The sequence below is a fragment of the Tupaia chinensis genome, unplaced genomic scaffold, assembly GCF_000334495.1.
Source record: "Tupaia chinensis unplaced genomic scaffold, TupChi_1.0 Scaffold000231_1, whole genome shotgun sequence".
Lineage (NCBI taxonomy): Eukaryota > Metazoa > Chordata > Mammalia > Scandentia > Tupaiidae > Tupaia > Tupaia belangeri.
This window is the reverse complement of record NW_006159706.1, coordinates 3,543,972-3,549,832: the sequence shown is the minus strand read 5'-3', so window position 1 is coordinate 3,549,832 and position 5,861 is coordinate 3,543,972. Positions and strand designations below refer to the sequence as shown.

The window sequence follows — 5,861 nt, the reverse complement described above, 5'->3', positions numbered from 1 at the left end:
GGGCTCGGCGTCTCTCTGGGTGTGACTGACAGCCACGCGGCTGCCCGGCCATCCCCTCGCGCCCGCTGCTCCCTGCCCCGCCGCCTCCTCCTGGTGTCCGCCGCCCGGTGGTGCCCGCTGTCTCCCTCTGTGTCGGCCATCTGCCCGGCAGTCTGGGTGACAGGTCTTATGAGAGTCTGGTTGGGGACTCTGGCCAGTTGTGGATTCCCACCCCAGACCCCTGCCAGCTTTCCCGGACCCTCATCGTCCATCCCCACGCTGTGCCCAGCCGCCACCACCCGGAGCGCGCCAGATTGCCTCAGCCCTGGAATGGATTTCTGAGACAGGAGGTGAAACTGCAGGTAACTCAGCTCCAGCCAAACTTCCCTGCTGGCGCCGGCGCTGGCGCGGGGTGCTTTCTCAGCTCAGGAGGGCCTGTTCCCGGCCTGTGGCGACTAGCATAAAGGTCCGGAGGGCTCAGGAGTCTGTGCCCAGGTTACCGCCAGGCGCACTGAGGCACAGGAGGCTCACACCGAGAGGCGGGCAGGGCTGGGGCATGTCTCCTCCTGGCCGAGCTCCAATGACAGCACTCCTCTGTGTGCCTGCAGAGCCTGGGGCAAGGAAGCAGGGGCATGGCCAAGGTGGAAACCAGCCCCCTAAAGCCCAGGATTGGAGAAGGAAAGCCCATTGTAGGACAAGCACACCCTGAGAAGCCTCCTGCTTCCAGGCAGCGGAGCCTGGCAGTGGTGGGCATGGGTACAGCCTGGCGGCTCCCATTTTGGTGAAGGAGGTGCCCAGGCATCAATTGTGTGCCAACTTCCTGTTTCATTACCTTTACTCCATCAAATCCTTCAAAATGGGTTGGCTTGCCCATTCACAGGTGAGGAGATAAGGCTCTGAGCGGTCTCCCTAGGTGACTCAGTTCCCACGCAGGCTGAGAGGCAAACCAGGTGGCCCCACGAGCTGTCTCCTCACCCTCATGAAGCTCAGGGCTCCGGTTAGATCATTAGAGCAAACCCAGTTCTGGGTGTGTAGAGGAGAGGAGAGCAGGGCGGTCAGTGGAGGCTGAGCCTTGAAGACTGGGAAACCAGAAACAGGCAGCTGTGTTCCCAGTGGAGGGGCTGGGGCTGGGAGTGGGGCATAGGACTTGGCGAAGGAGTGACAAGTCTCTGCGGCAGCTGCAGCGCAGAGCAGAGGACTGAGTGTGCCTAGCTGCACAGCGGGACACCTGTGCTCCCCTCCAGGCAGGACGGGCTTTCAGAAGCACGTGGTGGAGTGGGGAAAACCTGGCGAGGCACAGCCCGGTCATGCAGCTTTCTAGCCGAGTGAACTTGTGCATGGCTGTGTCTTCCAGACCGTGGAGTCTCCGTTTTCTCACCTGTAAGATGGGAACGAAGGTGGCTCTGTCCTTGTGAGCCTGTTTGCAAGGTCTCAGGGCACAGACTGTGAAAGCTGTCAGCACAGACGCCCCTTTCCCGTGTGGGAAGGGAGTTGAATGGAGGCACCTGGAGCCTGACAGAAGGGCAGACTCTGAGAGTGGCAGAGGGTCAGGTGTGCTCAGGAAACCATGGTTCCACCTTCCCAGGCCTCCCTGGGCTCTGGTCCTCCTGGCACCAGGGCTCACTGTGTTGTGGGCACTTGCATGTCTCCCATTATCCTTCCAGCACCAGGCGAGGCTGGTGGTCTCATTCAACCCGTTTCACAGATGATGAGACTGAGGCTCAGTGAGGACAACCTATCCCAGTTAGCTGTGATTGGGAGACACTGGGATCGGACCGCTATCAATATGATGGCAAAGCCACAACCCACTGGACAGAATAACATAACAACCAGACTCTCTGCCTGGACACCTTCCGAGAAGGGGCATCCGATCTAAAGCCCAGGGTTGGAAAATGATGGCCTAGAGAGCTGGGCCATCATTCCCATGGGACAGGCAGACACCAGAGGAGAGGCCCTGATCACCTGTTCCCCACAGTGGGTTCGGCAGAAGCCCTGGGCCTGCCCACCCCTACCTTCCCGGAGGGTGTCTAGATCCTTAGTCAACCCGGCAGTGGAGGTAACTAAGAGCCCCGATGATAGGAGGTGCCAGAACCAGGCCCAGCAGGCAGGAGAGAACAAGACGGACCCAGCCCCAGGCCCTAGGCTTTGCAGGCTCCTCTACCCAGTAAGACTGACTTCAGGCCAAGAGGGGGGCGCAGGAGGTAGATGCCAGAGGAGGAGGCCTGTTGAGAGAAGATGGGGAAGGAGAAAGCAGGCCACCAGAAGCTTTGGAAGGCGCCTACTTCTCTTCAACGGCAGGGCTGCCCTGATACCGGATAAATGAGTGAGCGGAAGAAGGAGCACCCTTTCCTTCCATAGCCAAGGAGCAGAGGAACCAGGCCTCCCCCACCCTCGCAGGCAGGAAGGACAGCCCTTTTCTACATAATTGGGAGGTCCCTGCAACCAGGTGGGGGCTCTGGACCTTGCTAGCCTGCCACCAGTTGTCATTCTGGGCTTCCATTCAGCCAGATGTAGGTTCAAGTCCCAGGTCCACTGCTTAGTACCTATCTGACCTTGAGTTAGCCACTTACCTTCTCTGAGCCTCAGATACCTCATTATGTAATATGTGGAAATACAAGATTAAGGGGGGCCAGCAGGTGGCGTGCTGGTTAAGGCGCTAGACTCCCACATGGCTGACTGTGGCTTGAGTCCCGGAGCCGGTGGGCTTGCTTTCTCACTTTCTCTTTTCTCTCTCTGTCTTTTTCTCTGTTCAGATTAAAAAATATTAAAATGGGCCAGCAGTTGGTATAGTGGTATGTCGCTGGACTCCCATGTGACCGACCACAGTTCAAGTCTCAGGTCCAGTGGCTTGAAACTCATGCCGGGCATGTGTGGGTGTCTAAGATCCCAGGAGAAGAATGGAGGAGAAGGGATTATGGTGTGGCCATCCTCCCTGGGGGGGGGGGGGGGATGTCTCACTTTCCCTCTCACTGTCTCTCTCTCTCTGGCGAGTACACATGACCTAAGGCAAAAACTTTTTCAAAAAAAAGTGACAAGTAAAATTAAATAAATAAGTAAGTAATTCTTAAAGAAAAGAGAGAGAGAGAGAGTAAGAATAAGCAGTATCTGTAGAAAGAAGAATCCGGGGCTATCTGTAAGATAAAGAGGGAGGATTAGGAACATCTCTGAGATTGAGAACGGTAACTAGGACACATAGCTCAGGTTGCTGAGAGGTTTGCTCAGCGTGGATTTACTGAGCACCTACTATGGGTCAGCACCTTCTTCAACCCTGGGGTCTCCTTGGTACATAGACAGACAAAGCCAGCACGATGATGGGGTATCTTGGCAGGGACCCACAGACAGCTCCCAGGAAACAGTAGCTACAACACTTTAAAAAGCATTGTACCGGCTGGGACAGCTTTTGGCACACCCCAGACCCTCAGTAGCCAAGAGCCCTCATGTAGTCTACCCACTCTTCCACAGAGGAGAACACTGAGGCTACAGTGGGGTGGGGATTTCCTAGGGCTACCCAAGGCGTCGCTTAGAAGGGAAGGGGAGGAGGCCATGAAGATAGGAGAACAAATACTTGCTCGAGGAAGAGGGTCACCTCACTCTCACAGCCCTCTCCTGGCAGGACCCCCAAAACCTGAACAGGATGGAAAAGGGGGAGCTGGGAGGAGCCCTGTTCCCCCCACAGCTTGCAGGTGCCACCGCCTCCATGCCCTGCCCTGGCCCCAGGCTGAAGGGACTTTTGATGACAGCTCAAATGAGAGCTCTGAGTAAACTTGGAACTTCTGAACAGACCTGAGAATATTCCCCGGAGGTGGGGGTGGGGGCCCAGGAGGGCCCCATCTGCTCAGGACATCTGCCTCAGGGACCCAGTCTTTTAGGTCTGGCTGCCTGAGATGTCCCCAGGGAGGTAGCGCATGAGTAGTGGTTTGGCTCCCCATGCTGGCCCCAACCCTCCCTCGCTGTGTGACTACGGACAAGCCTCTGGGCCTCTATTTCTTCATCTGCCAAGTGGGCATGAGGGTGCCAACTTCTCCTATAGGAATGAGTAACACAGTCCTCTTTAGCCAGGCCAGGGCAGGCTGGTGGGAGCCTGCTGGGAACAGAGGGGAAGAGGGCAGATGGCCACCCCTGCCCTGATTTCCTGCCTCGGGGCCTCAAGCAGCGGTGGTTCAAAGTGCCCCTTCTTCCTTCACTTCATAGCTATCTTCTCCTAGTCTCAGGGAAATGGGACTAGAATGAAGCTATAGGAGTCAAGAGGTTGTACAGTCTGGGACCCAGCAGATGGCGTAATGATTACATTGCTGGACTCCCACATAGTCAACCACAGTTTGAGTCCCAGACCCAGCAGCTTAAAACTCTAGGCATGTGTGTGTGGGTACCTAAAATCCTAAGAGGAGAATGGAGGAGAAGAAAGGATTGCAGCAGGGCCAGCCTTCCTGGGAGGTGATTTCCCATTTTCTGTCTCTTTGTCTCTTCAATAAGTGCATGTGCTCTATAGCAAAATCTGTCTGAACAAAACAAATCAAATCAAAACAAACAAACAAACAAAAAGAGGTTGTACAGTCTGGGCAAGGTTGCCCAGAAGTATCAAGATTGCAGGGAGACAGAGGTTACTCAGGCAGGGAGAACCTGGGACTAAAACAGGCTTCTCAGCTAGGAAAGGTTGCACAGGCTGGAAGAGGTTCCAGGAGGGAAAGGTTGTTCAGGCTATTAGAAGCTACACAGATAGAGACCTTCTGCCTGGCCAAGTTATCTAGGCTAAGACGTTGCGCGACTTCGGAGATTGCAAGGGCCGGTGAGGGGCAGACCCTTTCCTTTGTGTTCCACTTTTGAAGACTAAGCCATAAGCCCAAGGCTCTCACATACCTATCCTCAGACCCTTGTAACTTGCCCCTTAACACTGGGAAAAAACTGTGAAAAGCCACCAGCTTTAACTACACATGACAGTTTGTTAGCCCCTGCCTCACACTTCTGGGCCAGGCCAGGCCAGGCCACTGCCCGCTTTATAGATGAGGAAAGCCCAGGCTCAGGGAAAGGAAGGGAAGTGGATAAGGTCCGCTGTGAGCAGTGGCAGAGCCTCCTTTCTGAGCCAGAGCAATCTTGCTTGTTGTTCCCAGCGTAGAAGCTCTGCTCAGGTGAGAACTCCCTGTGTGACTGTGAGCAATCCACCATCCCGCTCTGCAAGCTTCCTGTTACTGCTCTGGTTGTAGCAATCCTGATCGCTCACACTTGGAACAGAAGGTGTTGCCTGGAAGCTGATGGAGGAACTGGGACTTTTCAGGGGCTGCTCAGTGCTTGTGCCTGGTGGGACTAGATACAGCCATTCTTAGCCTTACTCATTCACTCCCAGTCTTTAGCTACTAGTTGAGCATCCTCTGTATTCCAGGCCCTGCGCTCTGCACTAGGGATACTGTGGTGAACAAAACAGGTAAATTAACCAACCTCTGGGAGTTTATGCTCCAGGACAGACAGGTTATAAACACAAAACCCGACATTTGCTAAACTCTTCCTAATATTACAACTGCTACGAAGGAGCCAAACAAGGGATGTGTCGCAGAGAACCGTGGAGGAGACCCATTTCAGACTGGAGGCCCTCTTTGGAGAGGCAACACGGAAGCTGAAATCTGAGGATGAGAAAGCAAAGACTGGACAACTGTTCTAGGCAGAAGGAATTACAGGTCCTGAGTGGAGAGAGAGGTTGGGGCATTCGAACTTTTATCCTTATCAAGTACATGAGGCTCTCCACATATTGAATTAAAGAAAGAGGAGTCATGGGACTGGCAGGTGGAGTAGTGGTTAAGAGTGCTGGACTTCCACTTGGCCAGCCATGGTTTAAGTCCTGGACCCGGCGGCTTGCTTTCTCACTTTCTCTCTCTCTCTTTCTGGTTCTC

At 54.7% G+C, this 5,861-nt stretch overlaps 1 protein-coding gene across 5 annotated transcripts in view; it reads left to right on the top strand.

The window, feature by feature from the left end:
- Positions 1 to 6: 6 nt before the first annotated feature.
- Positions 7 to 5,861, top strand: part of IL21R (interleukin 21 receptor) — a 46,012-nt gene continuing 40,157 nt past the window's right edge. For all 5 annotated transcript variants that reach the window (XM_027771791.1, XM_006148257.3, XM_027771787.1 and 2 more), the window contains exon 1: positions 7 to 341. The gene's annotated coding sequence lies outside the window, so the exon portion shown is untranslated. The remainder of the gene's footprint in view (positions 342 to 5,861) is intronic.